We start from the raw sequence: 21,089 nt of genomic DNA on the forward strand, positions 1-21,089 counted from the left end.
GTGATTAAATATTATTATTTTGAGATTCCCGCACTCCTGCCTTGCCTCCCTGCTTCCCTGCAATTGGGTCCACCATGTTCTTGCCTTGCGTTCCTCGCCGTCGCCCTCACCATGTTCATGACAGAATGAACCGACCAGAACAGGACCCAGCGGGAAGAACATGGCGTCACCCTGGACGCCACCAAACTGCCTCCCACCGTCCTCAGCCTGCCATCCATACCTACCCTCCTCCAGTAAGCCCTATCATTCAGTCTTTTCTGTCCTTTTCCTCGGGTCCCCCCACTTGTCCTAGTTATTCACCATGCCCTACTATTGTACATCCACATGTTTCTTTAGATTCACATTTTTCTGATTGTGAAGATGGCCCTGATTTAGTTAACCTCCTGTCGGATTCTGACTCTGACACAGATTTAGATTTTTCTGGTTCCTTCCCTAGTTTATCCCGTCCTCGTCAGTTTTTGTCACGTTTCCACGTTTCCAACCCCAGTGAGTCCAAATCCTTTCCCTCGGACCTTTTCTTGGGCACCCGTTTGGCCAACTACCCGGGACCGCCGCGTGGTGGCCAACGGAGGCGCCCAAGTAAAGGTCAAATTTTGCCCCCTCGTTTTTTCCCCCCTGTTCACAAATCACTTGATTTTTCACCTGTTCCCACACGTTGTTCCACGGCTCCAATTAAGTCACGTCTAGTCAAACCTGCCCCCAAGCCATGTTCAGTACCAGCCATTTTTCCTAGTTCACCTTCCCGAGACCTTGTGCACTCTTCCACTCCCGTACCCTCTACTCCCACACCTCAATGGCGGCAGGCTGAGGAAGCGACTGCAGCTCCCGTTCCGGCTAATCGGCAGCTGCGCCAGGCTCCCGTTCTGGCTCCTCGGCAGCTGCGCCAGGCTCCCGCACCGGCGGCGCTCGTCCAGCGGCCGCCACCCATCCTTGCTCCGGCGGCGCTCGTCCAGCGGCCGCCACCCGTCCTTGCTCCGGCGGCGCTCGTCCAGCGGCCGCCACCCGTCCTTGCTCCGGCGGCGCTCGTCCAGCGGCCGCCACCCGTCCTTGCTCCGGCGGCGCTCGTCCAGCGGCCGCCACCCGTCCTTGCTCCGGCGGCGCTCGTCCAGCGGCCGCCATCCGACCATGTTCCGGCGGCGCTCGTCCAGCGGCCGCCACCCGTCCTTGCTCCGGCGGCGCTCTTCCAGCGGCCGCCACCCGTCCTTTCTCCGGCGGTGCTCGTCCAGCGGCCGCCACCCGTCCTTGCTCCGGCGGCGCTCGTCCAGCGGCCGCCACCCGTCCTTGCTCCGGCGGCGCTCGTCCAGCGGCCGCCACCCGTCCTTGCTCCGGCGGCGCTCGTCCAGCGGCCGCCATCCGACCATGTTCCGGCGGCGCTCGTCCAGCGGCCGCCACCCGTCCTTGCTCCGGCGGCGCTCGTCCAGTGGCCGCCACCCGTCCTTGCTCCGGCGGCGCTCGTCCAGCGGCCGCCATCCGACCATGTTCCGGCGGCGCTCGTCCAGCGGCCGCCACCCGTCCTTGCTCCGGCGGCGCTCTTCCAGCGGCCGCCACCCGTCCTTTCTCCGGCGGTGCTCGTCCAGCGGCCGCCACCCGTCCTTGCTCCGGCGGCGCTCGTCCAGCGGCCGCCACCCGAACCTGCTCCAACGGCGCTCGTCCAGCGGCCGCCACCCGTCCTTGCTCCGGCGGCGCTCGTCCAGCGGCCGCCATCCGACCATGTTCCGGCGGCGCTCGTCCAGCGGCCGCCACCCGTCCTTGCTCCGGCGGCGCTCTTCCAGCGGCCGCCACCCGTCCTTTCTCCGGCGGTGCTCGTCCAGCGGCCGCCACCCGTCCTTGCTCCGGCGGCGCTCGTCCAGCGGCCGCCACCCGTCCTTGCTCCGGCGGCGCTCGTCCAGCGGCCGCCACCCGTCCTTGCTCCGGCGGCGCTCGTCCAGCGGCCGCCATCCGACCATGTTCCGGCGGCGCTCGTCCAGCGGCCGCCACCCGTCCTTTCTCCGGCGGCGCTCTTCCAGCGGCCGCCACCCGTCCTTTCTCCGGCGGTGCTCGTCCAGCGGCCGCCACCCGTCCTTGCTCCGGCGGCGCTCGTCCAGCGGCCGCCACCCGAACCTGCTCCAACGGCGCTCGTCCAGCGGCCGCCACCCATCCTTGCTCCGGCGGCGCTCGTCCAGCGGCCGCCACCCGTCCTTGCTCCGGCGGCGCTCGTCCAGCGGCCGCCATCCGACCATGTTCCGGCGGCGCTCGTCCAGCGGCCGCCACCCGTCCTTGCTCCGGCGGCGCTCGTCCAGCGGCCGCCACCCGTCCTTGCTCCGGCGGCGCTCGTCCAGCGGCCGCCACCTGACCCTGCTCCGGCGGCGCTCGTCCAGCGGCCGCCACCCGTCCTTGCTCCGGCGGCGCTCGTCCAGCGGCCGCCACCTGACCCTGCTCCGGCGGCGCTCGTCCAGCGGCCGCCACCTGTCCTTGCTCCGGCGGCGCTCGTCCAGCGGCCGCCACCCGACCACGCTCCGGCAGCGCTCATCCAGCGGCCGCCACCCAACCCTATTGCCTGGCCCCTGCATTACCATTGGGTTCGGCACCGTGGCCGTCCGCCTGAATGGCCCTGTAAAGACCCTGGTGCTCAGCGTCCTGGACGACCTCCTGAACCGCTCAGCCAAGCACCTCACCTCGGGTGGCCTGGATGGCCACCAGACTGACCTGAGGGGTCGCCGTCGCCCTAACCAATATCCTATGCAGGCCCCTAATTACAAAGTAATAAACTACCACCACACTCACCAATTTTGCGTGTTCGTTTTCTCTCAGGAAAGGTAAAACCAATCAAGAAACTCACACAGATAGAATTGTGAGCCGTTGATAATTCTCAAAAGTTCAGCAAAAATATGTTGACAGAATTCTGGGTGTTTTCTCTCCTCCCTAGAGCTGAGCCTCGCGTCTGTGTTGCAGGCGGAGAGACAATGTCGCATCTTTCCCTGGTCGCCTCACAATTTGTTGATTACAACACAAGTACGGGGAGGGCGGTGTTCCTCCTCACAGCTGGCTTGTCTCAGTTAGCTCCCAGTCATCCTGACCTGCTGTCTTCCCCCCTTTCTCTGGTGGATTACTTTTTTTCCTGTAGCTGTCAACTAGAACATTCCTCTTCCTCTTTTGCAAGATCCTGTAAACAACTTGTCCAGACACACACACTGCAAGCATATTGCACAAGCTAAAATGTTTCAAGGTTATTGTGGGGCCACTAGTGTAAGCAATCTCATACTGAATACTAAATCTGTGAATACTATAAGAATTGATAACATTTCTATTGTATGGCTAATACAACAATTCATAATGTGTATTATTTTCTATGGCTAGTATAACACCACCGAGGAGCTTTTTAACTACCTCGGTGACCTCAACCCCAGATATAGGAGAGCCCGCCTCAGAGACCCCAGACTCTTCTTCCTCATGGGACGGTGTATCGGTAGAATTGAGGAGGTCTTTGAAGTATTCTCCCAACCGACTCAACGTCCCGAGTCGACGTCAGCTGCGCCCCATCCCCATTTTCCACAGTGTTGATGGTGCACTGCTTCCCCCTCCTGAGACAACGGATGGTGGACCAGAATTTCCTCGAAGCTGTCTGGAAGTATTTCTCCATGGCTTCACTGAACTCCTCCCATGCCCGAGTTTTTGCTTCAGTGACCACCAAAGCTGCATTCCGCTTGGCTAGCCGGTACCCATCAGCTGCCTCAGGAGTCCCACGGGCCAACGGCATCGCTCACCATTGGTGTCCACCAACGGGTTCAGGGGTTGCCGCCACGACAGGCCACCTTCCGCCCACAGCTCAGGTCGGCTGCCTCAGCAACGGAGGCGCGGTCCAACATGGTCCACTCGGACTCAATGTCCCCGCCTCCCCCGGAACATGACCAAAGTTCTGTCGGAGGTGGGAGTTCAAACTCCTTCTGACAGGGGATTCTGCCAGACGTTCCCAGCAGACCCTCACAATACGTTTGGGCCTGCCAGGTCAGACTGGCATCTTCCCCCACCATCGGAGCCAACTCACCACCAGGTGGTGATCAGTTCACAGCTTCGCCCCCTCTCTTCACTTTAGTGTCAAAGACATGCGGCCACAAGTCGATCATCAAACTGCTACCTTGGGTGTCCTGGTGCCAAGTGCACGTGTGGATACCCTTATGCTTGAACATGGTGTTCATTATGGAGAACCCGTAATGAGCACAGAAGTCCAATAATAGAACACCGCTCGGGGGGAGGCCGTTCCTCCCAATCACGCCCCTCCAGGTCTTACTGTCATTGCTCACATGAGCATTGAAGTCCCGCGGCAGAATGATGGAGTCCCCAGCAGCAGCGCTCTCCAGCACCCCCGACAAGGACTCCAAAAAGGGTGGTTACTCTGAACTGCTGTTTGGTGCATAGGCACAAACAACAGTCAGGACCCATCTCGCCACCCGAAGGTGGAGGGAGGGTACCCTCTTGTCCAACGGGGTGAACCCCAATGTACAGGCGACGAGCCAGGGAGCAATAAGTATACCCACACCAGCACGGCGCCTCTCACCGTGGGCAACTCCAGAGTGGAAGAGAGTCCAACCCCTCTCAAGAGGACTGGTACCAGAGCCCAAGCCGTGGCCCCATGGGTGCAAGTGAATTGACACTATCTTGCATGCACAATAACCGTCAGAAGTGTCGCGTAATTGTTGCACCAGCACCACGGGACCTGAGGACTCCACCCCACCCATCCGAGTGGGGCCCACCCAAGAGTGATCCGGTTGACAGGACACCACCCACAAGGAGCGACCCAAGGCGCTCCACCGTCCCCCACTGGCGGCCGGAACGGGGAACCCAGGCGGGCGCCAGTTGTCACCACCCCAGCATCTGCAAACCGTGAACGGGTCCACCATCGGGGCACGCCGGGAGGCCAGCCCAGTCATCTGTACCCGTCCCCACAGACGCCGACACAGCAAACCCACGGTCAAGAAGAGATCCCCAATCTATGCATATGTCCTTTTGTCGTGTGAATCAGTCTGAAGTGTGAGAAAGAGAAAAAAATAACAACAACAAAAACTTTTCACTCTTATTTTCGTTAATTAAAAATGGTAGTTTTTTGTTGCTTATCGGCTGTACGTACAGATTAGATAAGAATGATCTTATCTAAGAGTTTTACCACATATCAGAATCAGAATCATCTTTATTTGCCAAGTATGTCCAAAAACACACAAGGAATTTGTGTCCGGTAGTTGGAGCCGCTCAAGTACGACAACAGACAGTCAATTTACAGAACACTTTGGAGACAGAAAGACATTGACAAAAAAAAAAACAGTCACTGAGCAGTAAAGGGTTGCTAGTTATCTGGTAATGCCGGTACATATATATATTTTTTTTTTTGACAATTGTGCAAAAAGATGCAGAGTCCTCTAGCACTTAGAGCAGTTTGAATGACTAATATTGCAATAGTCCGGTGCAATGACCATTTGTGCAAAGGGCGCTGAGACTTCAAGGAGTGTATGCAGTTTAAAGTGAGGAGTAGTGCGATAATCTGGGACAATGTTGGTTGTGCAAATGTTACAGATACTCCTCAATCAGTGTGCAAATGGAGCAGATGCTACTCTGGCATGAGTGGCCAGTATATGCAACTAGTGCAGCATGGCGAGACAATTACAGTGAGTGCACGAGTAATACATAATTGGCCCCACAGAAATGTGACAACGAACTCAAGTCAAAAAATTGCCAGCATGTTGTAATGGAATTGTAGGTTAGGTGTTTAAGAAGTTGATCGCAAGAGGGAAGAAGCTGTTGGAATGTCTACTAGTTCGAGTTTGCATTGATCGGTAGCGGCTACCTGAGGGAAGGAGCTGGAAGAGCTGGTGACCGGGGTGCGGAGGGTCAGAGAGGATTTTGCACGCCCTTGTCTTAGTTCTGGCAGCGTGCAAGTCCTCAATGGTGGGTAGGGGGGTACCGACAATCCTTTCAGCAGTTTTGATAGTCCGTTGCATTCGGAGTTTGTCCTTTTTTGTAGCAGCACCAAACCAGACTGTGATGGAAGAACACAGGACTGATTCGATGACCGCTGTGTAGAACTGTCTCAGCAGCTCCGGTAGCAGGCCGTGCTTTCTCAGAAGCCGCAGGAAGTACATCCTCTGCTGGGCCTTTTTGAGGACGGAGTTGATGTTGGTCGCCCACTTCAGGTCCTGAGAGACTGTAATTCCCAGGAACTTGAAGGTCTCGACGGTTGACACAAGGCAGCTGGACAATGTGAGGGGCAGCTGTAGTGAAGTCCACGATCATCTCTACAGTCTTGAGCGTGTTCAGCTCCAGGTTGTGTCGGCCGCACCACAGCTCCAGCCGCTCCGCTTCCTGTCAATATGCAGACTCGTCACCGTCCTTGATGAGGCCGATGACAGTGGTGTGATCTGCAAACTTCAGGTGACAGTCGGGTGCGCTGAGGTGCAGTCGTTCGTGTAGAGAGAGAAGAGCAGCGGAGAGAGGACACAACCTTGGGGCGCCCCAGTGCTGATGCTGCGTGTGGATGAGGTGGCCTCCCCCAGCCTCACCTGCTGTGTCCTGCCCACATATCAAAGAAACATAACTTCATTTAGTTGTTTTGCAATATTAACATAGACATAAAATGTTTCCTATTTAAACTTTATTTTTCGAATTAGGCACAAACATAACGACGAATGTTTAATCTCACATTAGCTAATAACTTGCATCTCACTCTTTAAGACTTGATAATTACTTTGGTGATATTTTATCTTTTATAGTAATAGTGACGAATGAATTGGATATATGCCTAAAGCTTTGACCAAATATGCAAATATAAGTCACATATTGAGATGTTTCATCATCTGATCATTTTCCAATCAACAACTGAATCATGAACACTTTTACTGTACATGTCAAGAGACTTGTAGGCTTTCATGAAATCTTTTGTGTAAGCTTGTATTAAAAGTTGTCGACCAAATATATGCCTCAGATCAGGCCAGGTGGGTGAACGGGACCCATGTCCATAACTGCGTTTTCCAAATCCTGGTTGCCACTGTTGTACAGAAGGTTTGCTGAATATCTTGGCTTGGCATCAGCTGGTACAAACTTGCATACTGTGATAAAACGCCACGAAAACTAGGTTTGTCAGCCATTATTATTTGGTATTTCTGCCAATCACAATTATGTCACATTCCTCTTTGGCGAAGGGACCCATTCTGGTTCATGAAGTGAAACAAGCTTGGGGGGTTTTCTGCTTGTCTTCACACACAGTTGGGCAGTGGGAGTTATTTGAATTGTGTGTTTATGATGACCACTCTGTCACTGTGATACGTTTTTGCCACTACATCCAAAGTTTCTCTATACCCTCTCAGGTTTTTAACCCTCATGCTTAGCACACCTAGATTGAATGTATAACATAGCTGATATTAACTGATTAGGGTTATACATAATAAACAAGGGGCGGCATGGTGAACCAGTGGTTAGCACATCTGCCTCACAGTTCTGAGGACCCGGGTTAAAATCTGGCCTCACCTGTGTGGAGTTTGCATGTTCTCCCCATGGGTTTTCTCCAGGTTTTGCATGGTAGGATAACTGAAAACTCTAAATTGCTTGTAGGTGTGAATGTGAGTGCGAATGGCTGTTCATTTTTTTGTGCCATGCGATTGGCTGGTGATCAGTTCAGGGTGTACTCTGCCTCTCGCCCAGAGTCAAGTGGGATAGGCTCAAGCACACCTGCGAGCCTAAAGTGGAACTAAAGTACTATACATTATTTTCATTTTGTGACTGACAATTGTCAAAATGGATGATCGTATGTATTAATTTTTTTATGTGGGCTGAGGTCATCTTGTGTCTCGCGTTTGCGAAACGTAACATTTATCATCAGAATCATCTTTATACCTAGTCTACTCTAGTTTTTTTTATTTTTTTAAACTTTATTTGAAGTCATATGTAGCAGATACACAGTAGACAGTAAATTGAAAAGTAAAAGGTAATGTTACATGAATATAATAGAACAATGCTAGGGGTACATAGTACAATGATGCAATAGTTGTAAAAATACTTTCAACAGAGTGCAATCAGTCATAGTTATAATTTTGGATTTTCAGAGTATTGGATTGACTGCATGTATTGATCTCAATATCAAAGGGAATAACGTGAGGTTTCTTATTCATGAATTTACAGTGATGAATATGAAATTTGGCCATTATAAGAATAAAATGAATATGTGTGTGTTTTTTTCTGTGCATCATCATTTTCTAAGAGACCCACCACTGCATCCTTCCACAGCAAACAACATAACATAAGCTTTGCCAGAATCTTTTAACAACAGGGCAATACCAAAATAAGTGAACAACACTCTCGGGGTACTCCTTACAGAAACTACAATTCCTTTTTTGAATCTTTTTTTGATATAGTCTTAAGCTGGATAGAATCGGTGAATGATTTTAAAAGAGATTTCTTTAATTTTATTTGTAATCAAGTATCTATTAGGTATCAACCAGGCCTTTTTCCATGTAATATTTCCCATAAATGGATTCCAATATGAAATTACACATGGCAATGAAGTAATATTTTTTCCAATAAAGCTCTAATAGAATTGTTGTTGTTACGAAGATGACTGAAAAACATACCTTGCCTATGAGAGTGTCTGTTGGGGATAACAGGGGGCACTTGTTGAGAAGTAAGTCTTTGTTCCGACTTAAATAACATACAGATTCCAGAGGAAATTGCACCAAAGACCTTGGCATAATGTGCAGGTGTGACAGGGATATTATACAGTGTATTCTGACAAGAATTCTTCATAAGTGAGAAAAAGACCATCCTTATTAAATAATTGATTTACTAATACAATATTTTGAAACCAGTATTCCAAGAAAAGAGACTTGTGTTTGAATAAGATGTCCCTGTTATTCCATATATAGTATTTATGGAGCCAAAAATTATGCTTGAAGATGAGACACCATGCCAAAAAAACCTGACGATGAAAGGCCAACCTTTTAACAGTAATTATCAATATCATAATTACACATAAGGGGGAAAGTTTAAGCCACCCAGTTTAGTCAACAAATGGAGCGGTATATATTTTTGAAAAACTGTTTTAAGACAACTTATTGTAAATGTATTATTTAATGTGGAGAAATCCCGCAAATTAAGTCCACCATTTCTATATGATACGCTTTCTATATGATATATGTTTTGTTCTCCATCACAATAACCAGTAATGACACTACTTCCGGTTTGATTTATTAAATTTTTTTCTACAAAACATATATTTTTATAACATTATGTTACCTGATGGGTTGTAGAGATATGACATAGTCTTTTTTTCTACTTTATCGTGTTACATTAAGTATGACAACAATAATCATCAAGGAAATTTGGTCATTTGTTGATCAAGAACACATGCAAGCGTCTACATATATCAACTGTATTAAATTGAACACACAAACATTTCAAATAATAAATTAGATCTCGACGAGCATCCATTCCTTTTCATCACCGCTCATCCTGGTTAGGGTCGTGCGGCGCTTGAGCCTATCCCAGCAGACTTCGGGCGAAAGGCGGACTACACTCTGAACTGGTCGACAGTCAGTCGCAGGGCACATATGGACACTGACAACCATTCGCACTCACATTCACACCGTCACTGAGTGGGAACTGCACCCACGCTGCCCGCACCAAAGTCAGGCGAGTGGACCACTACACCATCAGTGACCTCGACGAGAGTAAAAGGTTAAAAAAAAAATTTTTACACGAGGCGATTGTACCAGAACACCATCAGTGACCTCGACGAGCATAAAAGGTTAAATAAGATAAGGTAAATATTTTTTTACGATTAAACGGGATCTCGCGATGTAATTTTTGGGTTTGTTTTAATTTGGTGACAAATAACCTGGCTTCCGGGTTTCAAGCTTCTTGATTAGTGAAACTTGCGGTTTCTGTTGAGTACAGCTTGTGCTTAACTGTTAGGATGTGTCAATAAGTTAAAGAGGTGGACGACACTAATAATGAGAGGGCATCACAATACTCCAAAAGGAAAAAAGGTACGTTAAAACATTACATTGGTCATGACAAGGAATCATTTATCAATCTTCTTCTGGGCAAACTCGGCCGTAACTCATGAGCCTCGCCGTTTATAACCGTGAAAAATGTTCCTATCGCTGTATTGGAGATGATGACCGCCCGCTGGCCTTTTCCCATTGAAATCTATTTTGCGTTGCATTGTGTTTGTGATGTCAGTGGTTTTTCTTATATTATTTTGAGCAAGCTCGCACTGTTCTAATCATTCTGTCTTTAAACGGTGACACATCCAGTTAGCATGGTTTAACGCTAGCAAGCTAACTAGCTACTTTATTTCTAGTGGTGGAATATGACTCAAAAACTACTGTAGCGCAAAATGCTGCACACAAATCCATATGCGTGAACAGAATAGCACCAGTTTAATTAACGATTGTAACTATTTTAGGAGGGGTAGTCTGATACATTTCAGGGAGTTTGACAGTGTGAAATACCTCACTACGAATGTGTTTTTTCCTCGAAGCCAAAGCAAGATGGAATCTCCTTTGGCTTGTTAGAGTATGATTTGAATTTTGCAAGGTGATAAAAAATTGTTAGCCTATAAATTTGAGAGCACCGTGTGTGGCGTATTCAAATATTTATTAATTCATTTTTCTCAATAACAGTAAAGACATGGTGGCCCACATAATCTCCTTTTGAAAAAATATATATTTTTTTTTACTGGAAAATTCAAACGGTGAAAAAGATGGATGGATGGAATATTTTTTTTTTACTGATATGAGTATTTGAATTATTGACAGTTGTTATCCATCAACAGGTCATAATTATTTCTAAGAAAAAAAAATATTTATAGAAGTAATATTTTTCAGACATTTAATGCCAAAATGTCTTTACTGTTAAGTGTCAGAAATGAAGTGTTTTTTGAAGATGCTAATTACATTTTTGGATATATAGAATATTCTACTATTGCTTAATATGCCTTTTTCATGAAATCTAACATGATTCAAATTTAATTGTGCAGCCCTACGCATGCATTTTGGTGTCTTCAGAGTTCCTTCTTTTCATGTTGTTTTACAAATGGTCCTTCTTTGTCACTCAGGCTGTCTTTACCGTTAATGCCATTGGAGAGAGCCGCATTATGTTGTTGCAATACACCGGAGGGATCTGTGAGCTAAAGTACCAGATGAGCCAGTTATTTTGCATTCACACACTAGCAGACAGTAAAATAAATGTTTTTTCAGAAATATGAATATGTATGAATTTGTAGTAGAAGTGTCAGAACTATTGCATGTCTTTAACCGGTATTACGACGATATAAAGACATGAGTGTAATCTGTTTGAGTAGTTAAGATTAGTTCTGGGTGATATATCAAGAAGAAGAAGAAATATCGATCAATATTTTACTAATGCTCGATGAGGAAGAAGATTGATTTTATTTTCTGTACTTTTCACTACTCTGCGAGACCTCCGCCAACATGGAGATCAATAGCATTCTTGAATGCTATGCATATGTCACATTAAAGAGATCAGTGACTTCGTGCCACTCCTCTAATGTAAATAAAACAACGTTACGGCGCGATCGTGGTGGCAGTTGAAGCGCTTGTGTTTTTTGTGTTCGCTCTGAAATCTGGGCAGGAAAGTAACAAGATGGTAGTTTGCTGATCCTGGATGTAAGAGAAAATGTTCATGGGGTTTGTTTACTTTAGCATTAGCAGCTAATAGCTAGCTCCGCTGCCTGAGCGATTGCCGATCACGCAAAGAGTTTGACAGTGGGTCGGCTGTCGCTTGTCTGAGCTAACTGTTCAGGACAGTTGGATTTGCACAGTGTGGCATTCTTAAGAATCAGTCTTATATTTATTTTCTTATTTGCTTTATTTACAGACCACCGCATTGTATTCCTTCTACATGACGTCACGTGTCTTTTTCGTGTCGTCGTCTTGATTTCCAGTAAACTGGGCATGTGTAAGTACATTGCTGCCATTAAGCGATGAAAACCTACCACAAAGCAAAACCCGAAGAAATGCATTCAAATAACAATTATTGAAGCCATAATATGTTCACGATTACAACTGTAGAGGATTATGTTGCGCAATTTAACAGTATGGAGAATTATTTTAATCCTATTACATAATTACTGCAATAACTGTCCTTCAGAAATTCAGACAAATTGTTCTGGAAGTGAATTTCTATAGGTTGGCAGCTCTGTAATCATAGCCCTAATCATAGCATTTTTACTAATAAATGGCATAATAATTTCTTCCGGTGCTTTGGTTTTTGGCCTTTGGTTTCTCATTTTCTTTTTTCTTTTTCTTTTCTTCTTCTTTTGTTTCGGGCAAGAATTTTCATTTCGGCGCATCACTTATTTTGAGATCATTATATTTTGAAATAACTGCAGGGAAAAGTAATTTATTTATTTGTGATGTTTATAATTGTGAAATAAACATTCTGCGTTATAATTTGGTCTGGTCCCGTTTTATACATTTATAAACTTTAATACAGTAATTATTGAGTCATATCGAATATTGGCATTGGGGGGGCGGTGGTGGTGGGGGGGATAGTGATATAAAATTATTGCCCAGCACGAGTTAAGATAATTTTATGCAGTTGTATCAGCAGAGTGTTAATGCCAACACATGTAAATTGTGCAAATCACACGATTTTTATAAAGCTGTTTGTCTTTATCGTTCTGCACTTTGGTCTTTACGGTAATGAAAAGAACTGTATTTCAGTGGGCCACCACTATTCGCTGTGTCAAGAAGCATTGCTTATACTATGAATGCCTAAAATTTGCAATCATTAATAACTTTTTGAAAATAGGACTTGTTAAACTAAGGCGATATAATATACAGTAGCTGTGCAATCACATTTTGAATCTGAATTACTAACAGATTTTTTTTACCATCAAAATATTCAATGTGCTTTTCAGCTTCAAAAAATCTACATATTTAACTGCTAATTCAACATTTAATTCAACATTCAGCTGCAAAGGCAACATTCAGTGTCAAATATTTAATGTATTCAGTTGCAAACTCAACATTCAGTGTCAAATACTCAATGTATTCAGTTGAAAATACAACATTGAGTGTATATTTCAGCATTCTAGATACATTGTCTGGTTCAGCTTATGTTGCCCAATTCAACATTCAGCTGCAAATTCAACATTGTGTATTTTTTTCTGAAAAACGTCATTTCGGGGTGTCTTCCATTCGGAGTTGGAGATTTCTCACTACCCCCAGAGTTGGCTTTCAAAGATGGCAACCCTGAGTGTTAACAGTAAGTAGAAGCTCCTGTAATCATTCCTTTCTTATCACTTGTGAATAGTTTTTGTCACACTAAATCGGCCGTATACATAGTATTGTTCAACGTACAAGCCCATCCAAAAGTATTGGAACGGAAATGCCAGTTCCATTGTTTTTGGTGTATACTGAAGACATTTGGGTTTCAGACAAAAGATGAATATGACACAAAAGTTGAGAATTCTAGCTTTTATCTCATGGTATTTCTAGGGGTGTTAAACGACTCAGGACAGAGCATCTATTGTTTGAAGCCACCCACTTTTCAATTGAGGAAAAGTATTGACACAGACATTATAAAATTAACTTAAAGTGAATAGCATTTAATATTTGGTGGCATAACCCTTACTTGCAATAACTGCATTAAGCCTGCGACCCATTGACTTCACCAGACTGTTGGATTCTTCATTTGAAATGGTTTTCCAGGCCTGTACTGCAGCCTCTTACAGTTTTTTTTTTTTTTTTTTTTTTCTCTGGGGGTTTCTCCATTCAGTCTCCTCTTCAGGAGGTTAAAAAGGCCACTCTAAGACCTTCTGCTTTTCCTCCCTGATGTAGTCCTTTGTTGTGTTGGCAGTGTGTTTTTGGTCATTGTCTTGTTGCATTATGAAGTTTCTCCCGATTAGTTTGGATGCATTTTTCTGTAAATGGCCAGACAAAATAGTTTTATAGACTTAAGAATTCATTCTGCTGCTACCATCATGAGTTACATCATCAATAAAGACTAAAACACAGATGCTCTCGTAGAGTGCAGTCGCTTTTCTGCTTGCTTTTCCTCTGTTTACATTTTTCTTGCTGATAAGCTTGTTTTTCTTCTTCCAAAGAAATTAGAAGCAGTGACTCCTGGATATTTTTAAACCTGTGGGACTGTACTTTTTTTTGTAGATGCAGTCAGTTGTTGCTATATTCCACTATATTTTGATACCCCCTCACGATTACGTGAGTGTGGCCTGCTAAATAGCACAAGCCTGCTATTACCAACGAGACCAACAACAAGATTCCTCCCTTGTCCACTGAAGACGATCACAAACTGCTACAGAAGATGGCTTTCCTGGAAAGGAAAATCCACCGTCTTGAAGTGTATGTGGAAATTAAATGGACAGTCGGGGAATGAAACCACTCTACCGATGTCTCAAAATGGTGCGCAGAAGGGTGCTAACAGACAGCCTCCTGGCTCCACAAAGAGGACGGATGTGGACTGTGGAAACGGTAATGGATCATCTAGCAGTTCTCCCTGGAATTTAATGGGAGCAAAGTCTAAACATATGGAAAAACATATTTAAAAAAAAAAAAATATATAATAATAATAATTGTTTTTTCTAAACCTATCCTGGCCGTGCAGAATGGTGGATCTGTATGCCTTTGTGCTGGAACAGTTTTGCTGTGCAACAGGGGAGTTTGAAATACTCCTACTTATTTTTTTATTTTTTAAATTATTCCGATGTTTATTGAAAAGGCTGCCGGACAGAAAAGGGTTTTAGGGGACAGACAGAGGGACAGAGTGGACAAGGGGACTAGGGATTAAAACCACAGCCGAACAATAGTGAGACAGTCTAGATGTTTGAACACAAGTAACATTAAAGCAGTCATTTGTAGATTTGGGACACACACACACACACACACCCAGTGAGGACGTGCAATAACTAACCAATAGAACAAGACAAGTTAACAGGGTCGGGGGTCGTTTTGGGCTGGGGTTGCTCGGATTCGGGCGATGCCCGGTCCTACTTACCCCCTCTTCTCTGTGGTCTGCCGACCGGTCGGGCCAGGCCGGACCCGCAGGAGTCTAGCCTCTTACTTCACACACTGCACATTTTTTAATACCCAAACTGTACGTACTCCACACATTGGGCACACTAATTTCTCATTCAAGGTCCCCTGAGGGACTGGCACCAGGTATGTTGGGGCGGGCGCCGGGCCGGGTGCTGACACATCTGTGCTGGTTCCGGTCTGATCGTGTCCCCGCCCTTCACTGCTCTGCTGGTCCTCGAGTTCTTAATGCATCATACACCCGTCTGTGGGGGAGGGACAGGTTTGGCCTGGGGAGGACACTTGGCCGGGTGTCCTGGCACTGCGCCCTGCTCTCTGGAACAGCCATGCTTGTCTCCCGCAGATTTTTAATGCACTACACACATTCGCATATCCTTTGGGGAGCTGGTCGGCCTGGGTGGGGGTGACGGTGGCCGGTCATTATTGCCCTGTGACCGTCTCGCCTCACCCCCACCAGTTTCTCCAATTTTAATGCACTACACCCCACCACACACAATCATGGTCCAGGGATAATGGTAACCAGTGGGGGACCTGGTAACCATAATAATAGGGCGGGTGGTGGGTTTTCACTTTTCTCTTGGTTGGAGTCCTCCGGGCGGCCTCAGTTGCCTGCTTCTTCAACCCCGAGAGAGTGGCCATGGACGGTCGCTACATCGAAGGGCAAGAAAAGAGACACAAGTGAATGCAAAACATTGACATCACACTTACAAATAGCTTTGAGCCTCTTTTACAAGACCCTGGCCAAGAACGTTCACCCCCCACCACAACTGAAAGGTATGAACTAAATTACACAAGAAAAAAATGGCACCCCAAACGTTAATAGTTGGTGATGGAGCTCTCAAGGATGTGAAACATTTTTGCAGTGAGAAGAACACCAAAGTACTGTGTTTTACCAATGATATGGTATGTGATATCTCTTTTAAAAAAATCCTGGAGGTCACTAATGAGCACCCGGGTGTAAAATCTGTCATTATACACACAGGCACCCTGGATGTTGTTAAGCAGCAATCAGAAGTACTGAAGCAAGATTTCATTGATCTTCTCACGAAAGTGCAATGTTAGCATGCTGAAGTTTAAGTGGACCTCTGCCAATGGTAGGATTTGGAGATGAACGTTTCAGTAGGCTCAGTCAATTAAATAAGTGGCTCAAAGAAGTGTGTACTGCGCCATCCGTGAGCTTCATTGATAATTTCTCAGTTTTTAGGGAGCACAGACGTCTTCACAAGGCAGACTGTTTCTGTCTAAATAGGCATGGGGTTAAGTTATTGGCTGCCAACATTTTTTACGTCATTCAGTGGCCCGAAAGGAAAACATTGGCCTTGTTGATGCAGCTGAAGGACAAAAAGCGCAGGAGTCTCCAGTTGTTCCCAAACAATCGGAGGAACAAGAATTACGGCGACACGAGGCGCAGGTAGAGTCACCAGCGTCACCCAAACAGTCGAAGGAACGAATGAGGAATGAGATGATGCAGCACTTAGAATCTCCCACACCCCTCCCTGCCCAATTGGAGCAAAGCCCAATGCAAAACTCACTCTCTACGAGCCTAAATACCCTGTTAGGTGTGACGGACAGGATGAAGGCTATTGTTACTATTGGAATCCAATGCACACCACGCCAAGATCTTCCTCCCAGCCCCCTCGCCTGAAACCAACGTCCACTAAGATGCGAAGGGCCCCTCCTCCACCCATGAAGAATCTTATCTCCAAATATGACTGATGTGCGGTGTCTTTTGCAGATTTACAGAATAAGTCAGACCCCAATGGAGATTAGGCATTTTTCATTGTTGTAATTACAAGGGACAAAAAGTTGGTCAAAAAAATATGGAACAAAAAAAGTAGAACTACAAACTGTGAGAGGATAAAATGTGAATTTATCAAACCTTTGTCTCCAGTTATTGCTGTGAGACTAGCTCTTTTCAACATCAGGTCACTGATAATAAATCAATGTTGACTAATGACATAATTACAACCTATGATCTAAACGTTTTGCGACTAAATGAAACGTGGTTAACAGGAAGTGTTAACAATACAATAACACGTCGAGTAGGGAAAAAAAGGCAGTGGTATTTTGTTATTTTTAAGTCATTATGTCAGTGTAAATAAATTATACTGGGTGAGTTTAGCTCTTGAATATCTGTGACCCAAAGGTTATTGTTTTAATAATTAATAGACCTCCAAGATACAATGGTAAATTTATGAAAGATTTTTCAGAACTGCTGTCAGATATTTGTACAGAAAACTATTTTGTCATAACGGGAGACTTTAACATTCATTTTGACGATAACATGGGTGGGGGAAGAAATTTGCTATGCTCGACACATTTGACCTCTCTCAAAATATTACGACTTCAAAACTCAAGGTAACATCTTACACCTAGTAATCTCTAAGGATGTTCAAATTCGATCAGTTCACATTAAGCATACTGTCTTCTGACCATTTTGGGCTATTCTTTGAATTACAGATTCTCCCAAAAGTTCAGACAACCTCTGTCTATTAAGAAAAGGTACATTAATGAGAGTACCGCCGCTAAGTTTATGGAGACCATAGCTGTGCTACGAACTGTGAATGCTGAGACAGTTGATAAACTTTTGGTTAATTTCACCTGGAATATCTTAAATGCCATGAATATTGTCGCTCCTATTAAAACTAAGACAATTTTGAGGTGACCCAGAACACCGTGGAGGAGCACAATGATGGTAGAGACCTCGAAATGAAAGTGTAGGGAAGCAGAACTGAAGTGGAGAAAAACTGAACTCCAAATTGACTATGACCTCGACAGACAGTCTTTCTAATTTTAACCAAGAGTTAGTCAGGGCTAGACAGCAACATTTTTATGAAATAATCAGGAAGAACTTCAACAACACTCGCACTGTTTTCTGTTGTTGACAAGCTCACAACCCCCCTGAAGTAGATGGCTCCAGAACTCCTAACAGCAGATAAATGCATTGAATTTGCCTGTTATTTTAGTGAAAAAATACAATCCATCAGGTTAAATATCAGCACAAAGCAGCCAAATCAGAAAATGATACTACATCTGAAGCCCATCAATCCATCCATTTTCTGAGCCGCTTATCCTCACAAGGGTCGCGGGAGTGCTGGAGCCTATCCAAGCTATCATTGGGCAGGAGGCGGGGTACACCTTGAACTGATTGCCAGCCAATCGCAGGGCACTGAGAAACAAACAACCATCCGCACTCACATTCACACTTATGGGCAATTTAGAGACTTCAGTTAACCTACCATGCATGTTTTTGGGATGTGGGAGGAAAACGGAGTGCCCAGAGAAAACCCACGCAGGCACGGGGAGAACATGCAAACTCCACACAGGCGGGGATGAACCCCGGTCCTCTGAACTGTGAGGCAGATGCTCTAACCAGTCGTCCTCTACCGTGCTGCCACATCTGAAGCCACCCAGGGAAAAAAAACTATTACCATGTCAGAATTTGATACATTTGACCAAAAACTGGAGAGAAAACTGCTCAGCAGCTGAAACCATCAACGAGGTGTCTTGGCTCAATACCAGATGACCTTTTTCAAAGCTATTGTGAAGCCTGTGCTAGCTGATTTGGCGCAAATAATCAATTGCTCACTTCATTCAGGCGAGTTTCCGAAAGCTCTTAAAGTACCTGCCATTAAGCCGCTTCTAAAAAATAGAACGGTGGACGCTTCTATGTTAGCAAGCTATAGACCCATCTCAAATCTCCCTTTCATAGCCAAGATTGTTGAGAAAGTTATTTTTAATCAACTCAGCAATTTCCTGAACTTGACTTTTTGACAAATTTCAATAAGGTTTCCGAACTCATCACAGTAGAGGATCTTCCTTTATTTAAGTGCTAAATGATATAAGGTTGAGTACGGACTCGGGGAAAGGTCTCAATTCTGGTCTTGTTGGATCTCAGTGCGGCTTTTGATACGGTAGATCATAATATACTGTTGAAAGGGTTGGAAACGTTGGTAGTACTAAATGGAACAGTCCTGAAATGGTTCAGATCCTACCTGGAGGAAACTTTATTTTGTAATCATCAGAAGTGTTCAATCTCATTGAATGGCAATGGGCTATGGGGTCCCTCAAGGGTCAGTTCTTGGACCCCTCCTGTTGAGCCTGCATATGCTACCCTTGGGTCAAATTTTTCAGAACTTTAATTTTGACCATCATAGCTATGCAGATGACACACATACCTAGCAGTGTCTCCACATGACTGCAGTTAATTTGAGGTGTTGTGTCACTGTATAAAACAGACAAATAACTGGATGAGCCAAAATATTTTTCAATTAAACCACAACAGCCGGCACCACTGTGCCACTTCGAGTGGTTAGCACATCTGCCTCACAGTTCTGGGGACCGGGGTTCAAATCCCGGCAAACATGGTGAAGCAACATTTAGCTATTATGCTGCACACAAATGGAATAAGTTGCCAACAGAAGTGACGTCAGCCCCAAGTGTGCATGTTTTTAAGTCCAGGTTAAAAACTTCTTTTTTTCCTCATGCTTTTTAGAGCATTTCCACTTTTAAATATTTCTTGTACTTTGCGCTGTTTTAATTGTACTTTTTATTTTTCTCTTTGTTTTAAATGATGATAAGCAGTTTTTTAAAATTCTTTGAATCATGTAAAGGACATTGAGTTACCTTGTGCATGATATGCGATATATAAATAAATTTGCTTTTCTTTGCTTTAGTGAGCCCCTTCCAGAAGCAGCCATACAAGCCCAAGCCATGAAATGACCTACAACATGCTTCACAGATGAGCTTGTGTGTTATGGATTATAAGCAGATCCTTTCTTTCTCCATACTTTGGCCTTTCCATCACTTTGGTAGAGATTAATCATGGTCTCATCAGTCCACAAAACTTTGTTCCACAACTTTTGTGGCGCATTTCTGTACTTTGCAAAATCCAATCTGTTCTTTTTGCTGATGAGTGGTTTGCACCTTGTGGTATGGCCTGTATATTTATTCTCGCAGTCTTCTTAGAACAGTGGATTGCGATAACTTCACCCCTGCCCTGTGGAGGTTGTCAGTGATGTCTTTGGGAATTTCTTCACAGCTCTCACAATGTTTCTGTCATCAACTGCTGTTGATAACCTTGGCCGACCTGTTCGATGTCTGTTGCTCAGTACACCAGTAGTGTCGTTCTTGATTTATCCAAATTGTTGCATTGGCTATGACCACTGCAGCCAAGGTGATCAGAGAAGCAGGCAGGAGAGTACTTGGTGTATCTTCTGGCAGGAAAGGAGAGAAGGAGACTTGGTGGTGGAACCTCACAGTACAGGAAATCATACAAGGAAAACGGTTAGCTAAGAAGAAGTGGGACACTGAGAGGACCGAGGAGAGGCGAAAGGAATACATTGAGATGCGACACAGGGCAAAGGTAGAGGTGGCAAAGGCAAAACAAGAGGCATATGATGACATGTATGGCAGGTTGGACACTAAAGAAGGAGAAAAGGATCTATACAGGCTGGCCAGACAGAGGGATAGAGATGGGAAGGATGTGCAGCAGGTTAGGGTGATTAAGGATAGAGATGGAAATATGTTGACTGGTGCCAGCAGTGTGCTAGGTAGATGGAAAGAATACTTCGAGGAGTTGATGAATGAGGAAAATGATAGAGAAGGGAGAGTAGAAGAGGCAAGTGTGGTGGACCAGGAAGTGGCAATGATTAGTAAGGGGGAAGTTAGAAAGGCATTAAAGAGAATGAAAAATGGAAAGGCAGTTGGTCCTGATGACATTCCTGTGGAGGTATGGAAGCATCTAGGAGAGGTGGCTGTGGAGTTTTTGACCAGCTTGTTCAATAGAATTCTAGTGCGTGAGAAGATGCCTGAGGAATGGAGGAAAAGTGTACTGGTGCCCATTTTTAAGAACACAGGTGATGTGCAGAGCTGTGGCAACTATAGAGGAACAAAGTTGATGAGCCACACAATGAAGTTATGGGAAAGAGTAGTGGAGGCTAGACTCAGGACAGAAGTGAGTATTTGCGAGCAACAGTATGGTTTCATGCCTAGAAAGAGTACCACAGATGCATTATTTGCCTTGAGGATGTTGATGGAAAAGTACAGAGA

The 21,089-nt window shown here is 45.4% G+C and overlaps 1 protein-coding gene across 19 annotated transcripts in view; it reads left to right on the top strand.

Moving 5' to 3' along the window:
* The first annotated feature begins 9,520 nt into the window (after positions 1-9,520).
* The window catches only part of LOC133466730 (HMG box transcription factor BBX), a 208,161-nt gene continuing 196,592 nt past the window's right edge, over positions 9,521-21,089 (top strand). For 5 of the 19 annotated variants that reach the window (XM_061750648.1, XM_061750647.1, XM_061750646.1 and 2 more), the window contains exon 1: positions 11,948-13,251. The gene's annotated coding sequence lies outside the window, so the exon portion shown is untranslated. The other 14 variants (XM_061750664.1, XM_061750669.1, XM_061750663.1 and 11 more) reach the window with 11 other exon arrangements.

Source organism: Phyllopteryx taeniolatus, chromosome 17, assembly GCF_024500385.1.
Source record: "Phyllopteryx taeniolatus isolate TA_2022b chromosome 17, UOR_Ptae_1.2, whole genome shotgun sequence".
NCBI lineage: Eukaryota > Metazoa > Chordata > Actinopteri > Syngnathiformes > Syngnathidae > Phyllopteryx > Phyllopteryx taeniolatus.